Consider the following 17960-nt stretch of genomic DNA (forward strand, 5'->3'; position numbering starts at 1 on the left):
AATAACCGAATTTCTTTGTCAATTGCATCGCAATGAACTCTCATCAGATCTTTAACGATGTCTATTTCTGAGATTTTGCCATTTATAATAGTTCTTATTCTCTCACAAAACGTGTTTCTTCTTCAAGGAGATTTATAAAAAGGACTTTGGGGATAAATACAGGTATTCAACATCTTTAAGATTAATACTAAAATGGGTAAAAATTTCCAGAAGTAAAAAGCTGTATTCAAATTGAACTAGAATTAGGAACATGGGATTAAATGAACTGAGGAAGATTTTAGTTTTGTGATTCTTGTTGAAAATATTGCTGGTTCCCTAATGTTTCCTCTTCCAGATTAAGGAAACTTTCTCTTAAGATATCTATGATATACAAAAATATCATAAAGTATGCATTTGTAAAGTGAAGCATTTATCTTTTCTCTCTACATAATTCCCCTGAGATTCAAAACTCTCAGTGAGTATTCTTTCTTTCATGGCAATTACAATTGTTTGCATAAGTTCAATAAGAATCTGTTCATCTCATAACAGGTCACCATTTGGAAATACTGGTTATTTTACCAAGGCTTTGACTGGAATGCCATATTTGAGGATGACATTCATAGACTCAGATATGACCAGACAGCTTTAAGGAATTAGGGTTGGCTTTATACAACATGGAGCCATAAAGCCCCTTGGAAATGTTGGCCTGGTGCCTTGCTTACAGAGTTCCCAGAAGCCTCACCAGGTAAGTAAAGAAGGTCAATTCCTGGCAGGTGCAGGAACCTCAGGATATCTTGGGTACCTCATGAACAGGGATTCACCCAATTCTACAGGTATTGCAGGCCTGTCTGATGACAAGTATTTGGCTTGGCCTCTGGCCTGGAGAGGCTACTAAAAGTTCAACCCAGAGATTCCTTATAAAATGTTCCAACGTTGCAAACTTTAAAATATCCTCATGATCAGTCACTATTCTTGCTGAGCTTATGTAAATAATTAGGCAGATTTGTTAAGACTGGATTTTTTTCTACAAATGTATTGGTCTCAATTTGGCTATCACTGGAAGGGGGGGAGGGGGTAAGAGTGAAAACTATGTTTCAACAATGCACCATTATGGATGTTAAGTTCTAGTTATGATTGACTTTAAATGTTTGTTGTTTGCCTAAACTAGACAACTTGATATTAACTTCAGAAAATTGTCACAGTATTTCATACATAGGCAATCTTTTGTGCTTGTTATACTATGGGGATAATAATAACCCCATGGGTATATGATTATTCAAACAACTGGAAAACGGGATGGATCTCTAAATATGCAAACCATATCTTCCCTAAACCTGATCTGACAGTTACCAGAAACCCGCCCCTTTTGAAGACTTGGAGGTGGACTTTACAGACATACAACCAAATAGAGGATTCAGTTTCAGGTATCACCCCATGGGTCCATCACTCCAGAGCTAAGAAGGCCAACTCAGAGGAGCCCTCAACCTGGCGAAATGATGCAGATCCAGTCAACCCGCTTAAACTGACCCTCAAAAAGACACTGGCCCCTGAGACCTCCAGCCCTGCTCCAGCCACACCCCGGAAGCTGGCTGGCCTGTGCATGGCAGAAACTTGAGGAATCAATATTTAGACTAAGCCCAGGGGTTTGGATGCAACTCTACCAGCTTTTGCCCCTCACTGGTGTCATAGTCCTGATCTTCTTACTGTTGGGCTGATCGAGACTGCACCAACAAGCTGGACATGGGACAAAAGATGCATGCTGGATCTCACATACCTCCTCAGGATGGGAGGATTATTAAGTGTTGCCTGTATATTATGATAACCCCTCTCACCCTAACAACTGCTGCTTACCCACTTTGCCCCGAGGATTGTTATATGACAATAAGTGGGTCAAGGGCGTTCAGTGCCATTACCTCCCTCCACAAAGATTGCTACAAGGGAAAAACACCCACTGTCTGTCTGTGACCCAGTGCCCCAAGGGCTAAGGATTGGACCGTAGAGATAACCCAAAATGTCAGGAGCCCATGTCACAACAAGGGCCTCCAGAGAGGGAAGCAAGCTTGCTACACTTATCTTCCTCAATAAGGGATCTCAGAGAGGGAAGGGATGCAAGACAGGGCCCTTCAAAAGGCTATAAAGGATACTCAGGACAGGGTAACATAAGCCATAAAGGCGACCACTCCTCTGGCAGCCTACGAGGGTTTGAGCCGTTCAGCCCTCAATCAGATGCTTACCAATTCCCCACTCCAGCGTTGGACTAACACTACTCTAGAAGTCCTCCATAAAATAATCACACCCAAACCTGATGGATGTGCTTGTCCCTCAGCCAGAAGGCTTACTTAGCCACTCCTCTCCCTTTGACCTGGGAAGCTCCTGAAAATCTGAAAACCAACACCTCTGTCTTAATTGGACCCCTGGCCACTGGGATCCATCTCACAAATGCTGACAATCTAACCTGTACGGTCCCTGAAGGTATGAATGGTACCTCTCTATACGGAAGAAATATAACCTTAAAGAGGAATACAACCCTGTGTTCAATCCCTGGGGTGTTCTATCTATGTTCTAATTCGGCCTACTGATGCTTAGAGGCCAACTGGACTCAGATATGTTATTCTGTCTTCCTAACCCCAGAGATATCCGTGTACACTGAAGATCAGCTCCTAACAGCCTTTAGCCCCAAGTCCCAGGCTAAACTGGCAATCCTGCTACCTGTTCTGATAGGCGAAGGAATTGGGATGGGAATAGGAACTGGAATAGGGGGCATAGGTTCATCCATAGGACTATACCCTAGACTATCTCAAGAGCTAAATGAAGACATGGAACAGGTGGCAGGTTCTCTGGTAACCTTACAAAGCCAAATAAACTCTCTGGCGACAGTGACCCTCCAAACTAGGCAAGCCCTCAACCTCCTCACTTCAGAAAAAGGAGGGACTTGCATCTTTATGGGGGAGGAAGGTCGCTATTTTGTAAACCTGTCAGGAATAGTTACAACCATGTTTAAGGAACTCAAGGAAAGAATTCAACATAGACAACAGGAGAATATCAATCAGTGGAAAGGATGGGATCTCACAGATTGGGCATCCTGGCTTCCTGCCCTGGCGGGGCCTTCCTCTCCATAATTTTACTTGTATCCATCAGCCCCTATATACTGAATGTCATGGTACGTTTTATTGAAAACACTGTTGCTTACCAAACTACTGCACGTATCTTAGCCTTCTGAGAGTACAAACCTGTAAAACTGAAAAGTGATGCCTGCTAAAAGTTTTGTTTTTTTTTTTTTTAAGGCATCAAAGTGGGGAATGTTAGAGAAGTGAATAAAGTACAACAAAGATGGCTGATTGGACTAAAACAAACTCTGGTCTCTAGCTTAGAGACCCCTCCTCCAGGGTCTTCTTCCTTGTTTGCTGCACACGTGAATACCACCCTCCCCACACACACACACACATACACACACACAAATATGGAGGCTGATAATGATAAATTACCCTTCCCGCTCGCATTCGGGGCTCAGATCTTTGGAGAAATGTTCTCTTCTGAGCCTGCCGGTGTGAAATAAATCTCCAACCCACCAAGATCTCCAAGTGCCACTTGGTTTTTCCGCCAGCATTCCAGCCTGGTTCCATCACAGTTCCAGAAGGAGAAAACGGACCTTATTCTCAAATACTTTTCATTGAGATCAATAATCCATCTTTGCAAGTTCCAGGCTGCAGGCTCTGGGGGCAGCCCAATGCCTGATGCCTCATTTTGGAACATAAGGAAGGTCGTGATCAAGCACGGGGGAATGGAGCAGCGACTGGGGGTGGTGGGGGAGACAGATGATCACCTCCCCATGGGGGCACACTCTGGACTTTATCTTCTAACGAGCTGCACACTCCGCCTCAAGCCGTTTCTCTCCATGACCGATCCTGAGACTGGGCCCCAACATGCCAGGCAAAATGAGGGGGACCCATCTTCCCAGGGGCAATGGCCTGTACAGAGGTTGCCCCAGGGAGGTTGGAGACTTGTACTCAGGGAACTGTCATGCCCAGAGTTCCTACCCTTTCTGCCTCCAACACTAAGAGCATCGTCACAGAGCCCCTCCTGCGTGGCCCGTCGCCCCCTCCACACACTGTGACCAGCTCCATCCTTTCTTCCTTGCCTCCTCTTTGTCTCTGCTTCTCTCTACTTCTGTCTCCCCGTTTCTTCCTCTCACTCTCTCAGACGTGCCCAATTCCCCCATCACTGACTCAGTGTCTCTCTCCCTGCCTGTCTCTTTCTCTGCCTTTCCCCAGGGTCTCGTCCTTCTGCTCTATGCAGCCCTGTCCATGAGGCATGGCACCACATGTCCTGTGTCCCCCTCTCTCCTGTCATGTTTTAGCCCAGGCCCTGATCGCAGTGTATGAGAATCCTGTTTACAGAAGCTGTTCATGCTGACCTGTACTGCAGCATTGCTGTTCCAAGCCACTCCTGGGAAGCATCTGGACAGCCAGACCTTGACCCCTTGGTTGCCCAGCCATGACCCCAAAGTTGCTGGAGGGCTGGTTGCCTCCACAACCTGGGAGGAAGGAGGGCCCTGCAGGCATCAGGGGCTCAGGGGAAGAATGCATGGGCTTTGAGGACCTGGAAAGAGCCAGATGCTTACAACCAACCCCGCCTCGATGGTGAGGGAGGATAGGGTATCATGTCTTCGACCTCTGCCCTGCCCATCCATCACTAAGAAAACAGTGGGAGGAGAGTCATCTGGGTGGCTCAGTCGAATAAGTGTCTGACTTTGGCTCAGGTCGTGATCTCATAGGTTGTGAGTTTGAGCCTCTCATCAGGTTCTGAGCTGACAGCTCAGAGCCTGGAGACTGCTTTGGATTCTCTCTCTCTCTCTCTCTCTCTCTCTCTCTCTCTCTCTCTCTCTCTCTCTCGTGTTCTCTTTCTCTCTCTCTCTCCTGCTCAAAAAATAAACAACCATTGCAAAAAGAAAAGAAAAAAAAAAGAAAAGAAAAGAAAAGAAAAAGAAAAAGAAAAAGAAAACACTGGGAGGAATACGGGACATCATAAGTCTCACCCCAAAAACTATTACAAGTCTACCTCAGCTCCCACCTGGATTGGTACTACTGTGAGGTAGCTGGTAGGTGGGAAACATCCACAACATCTGGATTAATGCAGGGTTTCCTCACTGCAAACATTGCATTGTTCTACTGCAAATATGTCTTCCCTGAGAATTTATAATATTTTTACTATGTGAACAGCTGCAGTGACTCTGCAAAAGCACATTTCCCAGAGATGGGAAAACTGATGAATTATGAAACTTGGGGAAAAAATAACCTTTGAATAAGAGCATTCAAAATTGTTAAGCACATCTCAGAAAGTAGGACTTTTCGTGTTTTTCACTTAGTGAGGATCACAACCAATGTTTTAAACAGGTTAATGACTAACTCTGTACAGAAAAGGAGTAAAATAACAACAATAATACTGTTTCCGTTTTCAGGAATATTCCCATGAAAGGAGGTCTGGAAAAAGTGAGCCAGGCCAGGAGACATAAGTGTGGAGTGAGATGTCATCCTCCTCATGTTATTTCCACAAACACACAGTGACTTCCCTGTGGTCCTCAGCCTCTAAACACTTATGGCTGCTGGAGGCACCACCAAAGATGACAAACAAGCTAAGAACAGAGAGGCCCATAGGCTCTTGGGAAAGACTTTTACTGTTTGTAAAGTAAATAACACCATAGATATATCTCAGAACACACAACCTGGAGACAAGACCAGGAGAGAATGCTGTCTAAAGAGACAAAAGATTCCAGAGAGAGAGCGACAACTGAAAATGGTCACATTATTTCCCTTGACCTTCTCTGTGTCCATAGTAGGGACAGAATTCTTGTTCCTCACAGAAGCTGCACCAGGTTCTGCATTCGATAGAGGCCAAAGAAGGGATGGAGGTTTATTCAGACTTGCATAGACTGGGTGGAAAAAAACAAAAACAAAACAAAACAAAACAAAACAAAACAAAAAAACCCTCCGTGCCTTCCTCCACCATCTTGCACTGCTTCCTACAATCAGGTCCCTTACCAGAAACAGAGGGTTTTCCACATGGCACAGGTGATGACCCCTTGGGACTCAGGGGAGCCTGGAGGAAGGCACCAGAAGGCTTTGTTTGGATATTTTATAATCAACCAACCGTGGACAGGTCAGGGCTCAATTCGTTGGAAATCAACACTAAAAGAAGGGTTTCCTAATACACATCATGGGAAATGACAATTTATCACAGATTAAAAATTAAAATATGAATGGCTTAGTTAGGATAATGTCAGTAAATATCAACATGAATAGCACACTGTCATATCAACATGAATAGCACACTACAAGACATGGGTGAGATTTTTCAAGTGGTTTACTGTATATATCATCTGCCTTATGTATCTGACAAGGGATTATGTAAGTATTCACGAAAAGAAATTGCCTTGCAGAGACTAATACTATAGTAATGAGGAAGGGAAAAGTTAATTCTATGTGGAATGACCTGCAAAGTTTCAGAGTTACACTAATAAAATAACATTGGAGGAGTGAAATTTCACAAGGATTTACTTTACTACTGGAGTACTATAGTTCACAATACAAAAAAAAATTAAAGAATAAAGGGACCTCTAAACAGAGGAAGAAATGTCTGTTTCTTTATACAAAGCATATTTTCTCTGGGGCATTTATCCAAAAGCCAAATCAAGAAAGCTCATCAGGACATACAGCCTCCAGTTCATGCTGTTGTTCACGTTATTCATGTGAAACAAAAGAAACAGCCTTCAACATTGTCTCAAGGTGGAAGGGGCGCTGACCCACGATCGTTCTAGCACCCACTCTCCAGTTAAGTGTAACCGGGAGGTTGCAGGGAGGCTCACAGTCAGTGGAGAGGCGTGAGCTCCACCACTCACAAGGGACAGACCCAAAGAGCGCTGCTGGCTGCGGGCATCTGAGGGAAACAGTGGCTTGTGACCACTGTGGGACAACCTGTGCCCTCTAGTAACCACCTGGGACTGTTTGTATGAGACCAAGCAATTACTCCCACTGGAACAAGAAGCCGATTTTGTGGATGTTGCCGCAGAAGTTAAGCTACTGCATTTCACAATGTGCTCCGTACCTCTCCATGGAAGGATCTCCCTGTCAGGTGCTCTTGCCATTGGTTTGTGCCTCCTGAATTCCTCGGGAAGCCTCTGTCTTTGGATGACTTCCAGTCTTGAAGATCGAGATGAATCAGTTTCACTAAGAGTTACCACACCCAGGCCTCCATTGGACACCAAACGGTTTAGCCTTTTTAAAAACCTCACAGCGCCTGTCAAAACCCTGTACCTGCATTTCAAGTAGGCGACCCCCCTGCTCTGCTCCGCCACTGCCCTCTCCACATCATGAGCCCTGAGCTCAAGAGAGAAACACATCCACGTTCAGCTGTGGCAGGGTGTGCACAAGAGGAGGAGAGTAAAACATTCTTACCCAGTTGTCCTGAAGTGCCTTCTCACAAAGAGCAATCTGAAAGAGTCAGCACATCAATAAAACCCATGTGGAGAGATTCAGTGTCCCGTTATGATCATCTGCGTTAGGTGCTGAAGCACTCAGGAACTACTAGGCAGAGTGCAGGCTACCTGGTGTCCGAAGGTGAGCTCTGACTGCTGCAGCTGTTCTTGTGTTTCTTCTACTCTTCTCCTGGGCATGCAATGGCTTCATCAGATGAAGCACCCTGTTGAGGATGATGTTAATTGGCCCAGGTTCCCATTATAAGAACTGAATTCTCATACACACGACCCAATCATATAAAACACATTTCACATGAGGAGGAGAGTACAGAAAGCTCAAAGCCATCGCTACATCATCTTGGATTTATTATTTAATGCCTGTGGGGCTCCACGTTGACACGGTCTCCTTACCTGTGGTGACAGCTCCCTAATTCTGCAATGAAGATCTTTCATTGTAAAGTTCAAATCTTCTTTTCCTTGTATCCTTATCATATTTCTCATGGTTACAACAAGTGGGTCTCTAAAATGGGATGGTCATGCTTGTCGATGTGATTTGTCCTCGACCAAACTGCTTCCTGAGGTTTGTAATCATTTCCAGCACCTCCAGAAACATGTTCAGGAACCACATTTCCACATAGTCTGGCCAGCTGGGGATCAGGAAATCTTTAGTTACTTAACTTGCTCAGGTTAATATTTTTAACTTAACATCTGGAAAAGGTCACATCTCTCTTGAAGTGAATGTCTCCTGAATGTTTGTGTATATTTGTGTGCTATTTGGGTCTAAACACTATACAAAGTTTCAAACTAATTCAATGGCTGTCGCATGAGCTGCTGGTAGGAGCTGCACTCACTTGCAGTTCCATAGCTCTTCTGCAGCTAATTTCACTTTCCCCTCTGTAACTGACAGCTGCTTCTCCCCTTCCACCTGCTCCCATTCTTTCAGTCCCAGCTCCCTACGAGTGGAAAGAAACATACATTACCTGGTAGCCCATGTGAAATTCTGCTTTTCTTCCCTCCCTGAAATCTGAAGGCAGGACTCAAATGTCCCCTCTCCCCTTCCCCGTAAATGCACAGATCCACAAACACAACCAGGGGGAAGCATTGACGCCCCCTATTAAGGGACTAAACAAACTCAAACTCCAGCGTGCTGGAAAGTCTTTGGCAACTCTGAGCTTCTCTTCACAGCTCTCTATTCCTACTCATCAACACATCACATAAATATAAAAAGCCCACATGAGATGCACTAAGTGCCCTCCCAGTCTCAGGCTCTTGTGATTGGGACAGCATAAGTGTATTTCTTTTCAGTGTACAAAACTAAGCCTGGCCAACTCATCACAACTAAACACATAAGGATGGCACAGGGGTTTCTGACTTGACTGATTTCTCCCAAGAGCCCTGAACTTTCAATCAAGGCTCGGGCCATGACATTGCCATAGAGGCATCTTTCTTGGTCACATGTCATTAAACACTGTAAAATGACCTCCTGGATATTTCTACAGTTCACGAGGGAACTCCTGCCACCTGCCTCAAAGACACCAGTTGAGAAGAATGTAAAATACACTGACGAAAAGAAAATGATGTGAATTGCCCACCTTCAGAATATTGTCTCCTGGAAAAGGAATGCAGGGAAGGGATAGGAAGGGAAGGAAAGGGAAGGGAAGGGGAGGGAAGGGGAGGGGAGGGGAGGGGAGGGGAGGGAAGGGAAGGGAAGGGAAGGGAAGGGAAGGGAAGGGAAGGGAAGGGAAGGGAAGGGAAGGGAAAGGAAGGAAAACTGAGTTCACAGGTTTCAGTAATGCTGGCACCCCTGATCTCCTACCAGATATAAACTCCCATATCATCTACAGCAAGATACCATCACAGTACACCTGAATTCTCCTCCCAATATTTCCTACCCAATGTCTAGAGTTTAACCAAATATATACACATATGGCAGTCATGTCGCCACAATGGGACTGAAATGTAAAGGACAATGAAAATGAAACCCGAGGTTTCCACAAAGTGAAGGAAGATGCAGATCACAGAAATCAAGGCAGAAGAGAGAAACACAATTCTTTACTGATTACTAGGGTAAAAGTATGGTTGGTGTTAAATGTGCTCAAAGAAAGCAAATTATCCCCACTATCTGACACATTTGTTCTACAACAGTGTTTGTAACAACTCCTGAAAGTCTTACTCTTCTGTGAGCTTCTGTCTTTGTCCACACATTCCATCACGAATGTCTACATTCTTCTTCAGCGTGTCCCATTTGGCGTTCTTCGCCCCTTTCACACTCCTAAGTGCATCACAGTTGTCCCCAGTTCCCTTTCGCTGCCTGTCAGGCATAAAACAGTTTACCTGAGTGTGCACACCTGTTCCCACGAGTGTGGCCATGAGGGGGGAGAGGAGAAGGGACAAGATTCCCAAGGCAGGGAGCCACTTTTTACCTTCCCAGAGCAAACTCATTCTATCAAGTGCAGTTTTCTACCCCCCCTCACCCCAAAGCAACACCTATTCCAGGTTACATTATTAGACGTCAAGACTCCCTGCATCGAATCCTTGATGCGTGCAGTAGTATCTCCTGACTTTAAGACAGATTTGAGAAAGGTGGAATGACTATAGAAGAATGTACAGTATAGAGAATGTACTTCCCAATACTAACATGTACACTTAAATGTTTATGATGGGAAACTTTCTAATGCATGTATTTTACCCCAGTTAAAGAAGAGAAACTTAAAAAGAAAGTAATGATGTTCAGTTCTCTGATTTATATAACATTTGATAGTAAATTTTGTTACCTTATTCTTTTGGATCTTAAGTTGAGTATTTTCTTTCTGCAGAGGCAGCTTTTCAGACTTCAATTTCACTTCGCTGGTATCAACTTCGTTAAGGGAGAGGTGAACCTGAGCAAAACATTCTCTCTCGTGACTTCTTCCCAAGAAGAAGATCACTCAGTAGATAACATATAAATCAAATATTCTAAGACATGAAGATTTGTTTTTCTTCAAAGCTAAAGTGTACAATGGAAATCCTGCACGAAATAGAGGGAATTTACTTCTGAAACTTCTGAAGTGTTTACTAAAATAGCACCTTTCAAGTTCTTTGTAGATTTTTCCTTTCCCTGATTTGCAAGTAAGATAGAAACAAAACGTGTACTAGGCTTTCCAAACAAACACTGGACAATGTTTCACAAAGAAGCATTGTCAATAGAACATACCCCACAGTCAGTCCCTGTATCATTAAAAACAGTCGGTCCAATTTGGGCCAAAGAGAAAAGCCAGACACATAAGAAATAAAGGATGAAGAGAATGGTGGAAGGTGTCAGTGTTTCAGAGCAACTATCTTGGTTTTGAGACAATGGAACTGTGACTGGATGACAATGGAAAAGCGAAGAAAGTGTAAAATCTTTCAAGCCATACAGCTCCAATGAATGACTTTTCTTTACAGAAGAGAAATATTGTCACAAGATTCACTTTCAAAATTCTCTGAATTAAGAGGAACACAACTGTTCAACATGGCGAGAGGCCTCTAGTGCTCTCTCCTGGCAGCACTGAATGATATAAAAATTACGCCAGGGTTATGAAAACAAATTCTGCTTCACTCCTACCTAAAAGAGGTACTGTGGTGTTACTGCTTGAAACAGCAGTGAACAGCACGGAAGGTTAAGGGGCTCAATTGACCCAATGACCAAAAGGGCTCAAACATCAAACTATGGTAACTCAGGAAGCCCTGATTCTTGACATTCTGATTTCTCTCAGATTGCAATGAAGCATGAGCACTTGGAATGATGTCATTAAAAAATTCATTAGTGCGCTCAAGTGTCTCACGGTTATTCTTCAACAAAACACATAGTCATCAGGAATACTTACTCCTTACTTCTACTTCCATTTTTATTTTTATTTTTTATAATTTAACTTTATTTTTTTTATTTTTTAAGATTTACATCCAAATTAGTATATAGTGAAGCAATGATTTCAGGAGTAAATTCTTTAATGCCCCTTACCCATTTAGCCCATCCCCCCTCCCACAACCCCTCCAGCAACCCTCAGTTTGTTCTCCATATTTATGAGTCCTTTTTGTTTTGTCCCCCTCCCTGTTTTTATATTATTTTTGTTTCCCTTCCCTTATGTTCATCTGTTTTTGTCTCTTAAAGTCCTCATCTGAGTGAAGTCGTATGATTTTTGTCTTTTTCTGACTAATTTCACTTAGCATAATACCCTCCAGTTCCATCCATTTTTAAAGGACAAAGAAGGGATTTTAATACTTTTTTAAATTTATATTTTGAGAGAGAGACAGAGCGAGCAAGCAGGGGAAGGGCAGACAGAGACAGAGGGAGAGAATCCCAAGCAGGCTCCCCACCATCAGCATGGAGCCTGATACAGGGCTCAAACTCATGAACCATGAGATCATGACCCGAGCTGAAACCAAGAGTTGGATGTTTAACCAACTGAGCCACCCAGGTGCCCCAGGACAAAGAAGGGATTTTTATATCTATGTGCTTCATAAGAGGGAAGATTATTTTGCCACACGGTTTCTTGAGCACATTTCTTTGCTCCATTGATCTACACGAATATGTAATAAAGGATTCAGAATTCAAAAATATTAATTATGCTGACATAAAAACCTATCTCTTCTGGGTAAGTCATTACAGAAATAAAGGATGTGGTATTTTACATATGTGATCATTGCTTTGAATTTAGCCTGGTAGAGAATGGAATGAAATGGGACATCAGGATAAAAGAGGAGATGGTAACATCAGTGAACCATAAGTGAACACAATTCCAGATGAAATCATGAAAATGAATAAAAAAAGGGCGGGGGGTGGTTATACCTGCTGTTCACAAATGGATTTTTTTTTTTCTGTACGTTTTGCATTTTCCTTCATGTAGTACTTAATCTTCTCAGAAATTTGGTCTCAATTAACCAAAAAGATAAAAAGCCATCTCTTAAGATTAGTACCAAAACCAGTAAGATCAAATTACCCATTGTTCAACAGAAAGGCACATGACCTGGCACTTTGGTCACATATAACATTTTGGCATTACTGTGGTCCCTGAAGAAAGCAAGTTTTAGTTAGTGGCATTTTATTTTTCTTTCTCTCTTTCTCTCCTCTCTCTCCTCTCTCTTCTCTTCTCTTCTCTTCTCTTTCTTTTTCTTTCAGAGAGAGAGAACACATGAGTAGGTGAAGGGTAGGGAGAGAGAGAATCTTAAGCATATTCCAGACTCAGTGCAGAGTCCAAGGGAGGGCTCAATCCCATGACCCTGCAATCATTTCCTGAGCCAAAATTGAAAGTCAGATACACAACCGACTGAGCCACCCAGGTGTCCTTAATAATATGCCATCATTAAGCAAGATTATTCTTAGAATATATGAACAGTTCAAATTTCTTTGACATCATCAGAGGAGAAATGGAGAAAAATCAAGTATCCTACATACTTATATTCTCTTTCATGATCAAATAAACAAATCAGTGCAATTACTTTAAAAACAAAAGTCAAAAAGAAAAAATAACCTACCTAATTTCTTCCAGGTTTCCCCCCACTTTCACTCACACTTTAAAAATAAAGAAAGGGACTCCTGGGTGGCTCAGTCAGTTGAGATCCAACTTCAGTACTGGTCATCATCTTACTGCTCACCAGTTCCAGCCCATATCAGGCTCACTGCTGTCAACACATAGCCTGCTTTGGATCTTCTGTCCTCCTCTCCCGCTGCCCCCTCCTCACTTGCACCCACATTCCCTCTCAAAAATAAATAAATCTTTTAAATAAACGGATACATACATACATACATACATAACAATAACAACAACAACAACAACAACAATAACAACAACAAAAACTATAACAAGAGAGTCGGGCTCCTGGGCTCCTGATCAGTTGATTTTGGATCAGGTCATGGTCTCACAGTTGGTGGGAATGAGCCCCATGTGAAGCTCTATACTGAAAGCATGGAGGCTGCTTGTGATTCTCTCTTTCCTTCTCTCTCTGCCTCTCCACCACTCGTGCACACACACTGTCTCTCAAAATAAGTAAATAAACATTTAAACAAATACTGAGAGAGAAATTATTCTAAATGTCACTTGTTTGGCACTCAGAGGCCTCCAATGTCTTTCTGCTGCTCCACAGGGTCCCATCCATGGGAACCAGGGTGGGATGCTCAGGTGCATGTGGCCTTGGAATCAAACACACTTGGGTAAAATCTCAGCTTTACTACTTAGTAGCTAGAACCCTGGATAATTCCTCAACTCCCCAAATCACAAGAGGGTGAAAGCCCAAGATGCAAATCTTACCACCTGCATTACTGGTAAACACCATGCATGCAGGAAACACTCACCTTACACGTGGATAGCACATGGAAAGCACCTAGAACAGGGCCCAGTACTCCAGAATCTTTTGACAGGCATTGAATTCTATTGTTCGGTCCCAAACTGCAAGCTTACCTGCTATTTGTACAATGTGAGAGCTCTGCTGCCCTGAGGCCACCTTTCTCTATACCAGCAGTGTTGTATTCCCCATAGCAACACCAGCATTTGAGGACCCACTATATGCCGGGTCACTTAATCAGCCCAGTCTGTGAAGCCCATACACAATCCATTAGCCCAATTTTGCATCTCGTTCACTTCCACTCACTCTCCACTGGCATTAGAGGCTCTCTCCACCGAAGACTCATAACACATGTCTAAACCACTCTAGGGACACACACGTGGCCTGGCAATATCTGACCCCTTCTCTAAGCCTTGAGCTTCGTTACAGGCTCAGATGGAGCCTTAATTTGTACATTTCCCCCAGTAGGCCGGTCATGCCAAAATACTCCTGCCACTCGATTCTTAAACATTTCTGACAAGAGTTAAACTCATCCGCTTCTCTCTAATTGTCTGATTTTTTCCTCTACTTGGTCACCTGTCTCAGTTCGTGGCAACTCAATCTGTGTTGTCACTTAGGATGCAAACAAGGAAAAGTCACTGTAAAGAGTTGAGGGGCTAACTAGACCTGATAAGTCAATGCCTTTACTTCTAGCTGAATGAGAAACCACAGTGAACAGCTGTATTAAGAAAAGATTAAAGGGCACCTGGGTGGTTCGGTCGGTTGAGCATCCAACTCTTGATTGTGGCTCAGGTCATGATCTCATGCTTTGTGAGATCGAGCTCCACGTCAGGCTTTCGAATCTTTTAAAAAGAGATTTAAAAACAGTAGATTACAAGGAAAATAGAAGCTTGAAATGTTACCTTCATATACTCGACTCTACCTAGAAGAGGGATAAAGAAAATTAAATTTGATGTAGAAACAATACTTTTTTAATAAAAGTATAGCTCGTGACAACAATGTCAAAATCATAATCCAATGTGGTATTATAATAAAGGGTGGTTCAGCAAAATAAATTATTTTTGTAAGTGTTGCAATTCTAGTATAGTTAACATACAATGTTATATTTGATTTGGGTGCACATATCGGGATTCAACAATGCTGTACATCACTCAGGGCTCATCCTGGTAAGTGTACTTACTCTTTAATCCCCATCACCTATTTCTCCCATCCCCCCATCCACCTCCCTTCTGGTAACCATCACTTTGCTCTCTAAAGTTAGGAATCTGTTTCTTGGTTCGTCTCTCTTTTTCCCCCCTTGCTCATTTGTTCTGTTTCTTAAATTCCACATATAAGTGAAATCATATGGTATTTATCTTTCACTTAGCATTATATCCTCTCTATCAATCCGTGTTGTTGAACATGGCAAGATTTCATTCCTTTTTTGGCTGAGTAATATTTGTGTGTGTGTGTGTGTGTGTGTGTGTGTGTGTGTGTGTGTGTTAATGTATAGATCACCTCTTCTTCATCCACTTATCTATGGATGGACACTTGAGCTGCTTCCACAATTTGGCTATTGTAAATAATGCTGCAGTAAATACAGGGCTGTGTCGTAGACTCTAAGTCTAAAGTTCTCTTTTGGCCAGCAAAAGAGCAGATGCAGGATTCAAACCAGAGATGGCTAATGTCCAGGAAAAAGACAAGAGCCCCGAATAAGGGTCCTTGCCCCATATTTATTCAGATCAGAAGGCTTGCAAACGTGAAGAGACACAGAAACTAGGAACATTATCTTGTGGATGTGAGGGGGGGAAAAGGGGATTTTGAAGATATACAGTGTTTGGGGTTTGGGTCAACATAAAACAAAACCCAGACACCGGGAAGATGGGTAGATGGTTGTTAACAGCAGACAGGAGGTGCTGTGCCTGTTTATCTTTGCCAGCCTAGGGTATGAGAGAGATAGGGAGAATAACCTCAGGGTTAATAAGCCACCTTTTCTTTTGTTAACCATCTCCACTCCGGGCTGCTTTGCCTGCTTCGCAGTGGTCCAAAGTCCAATTCACCAATGTACCTATCCTGGCCCTATTCTCCTAGGAAAGCAGCTTTCTGCTATAGTACTAAATTTGGGGTGCTTTTACCCTGAATATCTAATCTTGTTATTTCTGTGTATTGGCCACTTTTGCGCCATTTCTATTTCAGTCCTTTGCCTCTCTCTATATATTTTGGGGGCTCAGCACCCCCTCCCTATTTTGGGGTACTTTTGCACCTCCCTATTCCTGGCACCTTTGTTCCTCCCTATTCTCAGGGTGTCTTTGCACCCCCCTATTCTTGGAGTGCCAATCTGGTTTACCCAAACTCGGGTGTGAGTATTATATTGACTCTGTATTTCTTTGTGCCTTGTTAACCCATTGGTCTAAGCCCAAGGGATTCCTAAGCTTATCCCGCACAGGGGTACTTATATCCTTCAGAAATAGTTTTTTTTTTTCTTTTGTGTTCTTTGGGTAAATACCCAGTAGTCCAATTACTGCATCACAAATTAGTTCTATTGTCAATTATCTGAGGAAATTCCATACTGTTTTTCAAAATGGCAGCAGCAATTTGCATCCCCAGCAAAAGTGCATGAGTGTTCCTTTTTCTCCACATCCTCGCCAACACTAGTTTTTTTCTTGTCTTATTGATTTTAGCCGTTCTGACAGGTGTAAGGTGATATCACACGGTAGTTTTGATTTGCATTTCCCTGACCATGAATGATGTTGAGCATCTTTTCATGTGTCTGTTGGCCATTTGAATGTCTTCTTCGCGGAAATGTCTGTTTGTGACTTCGGCCCATTTGTAAGTTGTATTCTTTGTTTTTTGGCTGTTGAGTTGTATCCTTTTTTTCGTATATTTTGGGCACTAACCCTTTATCAGCTATGTCATTTGCAAATATCTTCTCCCATTTAGTAAGTTGCTTTTCAGTTTTGTTGATTGTTTCCATCACTGAGCAGGAGCGATTTATTTTGATGTAGCCCCAATACTTTCATTTTGTTTTTATTTCCTCTGCATCAGGAGACACTCTAGAAAAGTGTAGCCATGGCCTAGCATACTACAAACTTAGAAGTAGAATAACCTATAGAAAGAATTTCCTTTCTACTTGCTGATATTTCAACAACCATTTCTACAGAAGAGAATTAAGGTAGACATCTTATTTTTGACCAAAAGCTCTGTTTCCATTCTATTAAACAGATACCAAACTACTCATCTTCAATAATGGAAATGGCAGACTTATTTTCAATTAATAACCAATGCACCATTTACTTGCAATTCTTTTTTGCCAAGTCCAATAGCCATAATAAAGTCCAGAACCACAAATTGTTTCAGAGTTTCAGACAAAACAAAACTAAAGGTAAAATCTTTGGACTAAAAGATGCCTCTGACTCACCAGAAACACTGGAGAAATGTCTCCTGCAGTTGGCTATTTCCTGAACTGACAAACAATTCTATCAAATCAGGTCCTATGATTTTTCCCACATCACCAACAACGAAGATTTTCAAATCAGAAAAGAAGTGGGACATGGCTAGAGAAATCACACAAGCAACAATAGAAATGAAAACAAACGTTTCCAGAAAGTGCAAAAAGTGCTTCCTTGACCAGAGTCATTCCCTGAAGACATTATAAAATTACAGCAGGTATTTGGGACGTCACAGAGAGATCTGAACAAAGTAAAGGAAATCATAGGAAGTATGTTCTCAGACCACAAATGACTCAAACTAGACGTCAAAAACAAAAAGTTCTTAGTTGGACAATGACAAAAAAAAATGAGATTAAACAACAACCTTCTCTTTAAAAACACACTGATTCGAGGGGAGTTGGGTGGGGGATGGCTGAAAGAGGTGAAATAGATCAAGAGTACACTTGTGATGAGCATGAGAAATGCATGAAATCACTGAACCATATGGAACACCTGAAACTGATATTACACTGAATGTTAATTATAGTTGAATTTTTAAAAAGTGCACATAGGTCGGGGCGCCTGGATGGCTCAGTCAGTTAAGCGGCCGACTTTGGCTCAGGTCATGATCTCGCGGTCCGTGAGTTCGAGCCCCACGTCGGGCTCTGTGCTGACAGCTCAGAGCCTGGAGCCTGTTTCAGATTCTGTGTCTCCCTCTCTCTGACCCTCCCCCATTCATGCTCTGTCTCTCTCTGTCTCAAAAATAAATAAAACATTTTTAAAAAGTGCATATAAGTCAAAGA

At 42.6% G+C, this 17960-nt stretch overlaps 1 long non-coding RNA gene across 1 annotated transcript; it reads right to left on the minus strand.

Moving 5' to 3' along the window:
* Window positions 1-6334: 6334 nt before the first annotated feature.
* On the minus strand, window positions 6335-17727 carry LOC128311069 (uncharacterized). The gene is made up of 4 exons (XR_008288991.1): window positions 17148-17727; window positions 14653-14672; window positions 9624-10329; window positions 6335-8403 (listed from the first exon to the last, which is right to left on the minus strand). It is a non-coding gene; the product is annotated as an uncharacterized LOC128311069 (long non-coding RNA).
* Window positions 17728-17960: the final 233 nt, after the last annotated feature.

Source organism: Acinonyx jubatus, chromosome A3 (genome assembly GCF_027475565.1).
Source record: "Acinonyx jubatus isolate Ajub_Pintada_27869175 chromosome A3, VMU_Ajub_asm_v1.0, whole genome shotgun sequence".
NCBI lineage: Eukaryota > Metazoa > Chordata > Mammalia > Carnivora > Felidae > Acinonyx > Acinonyx jubatus.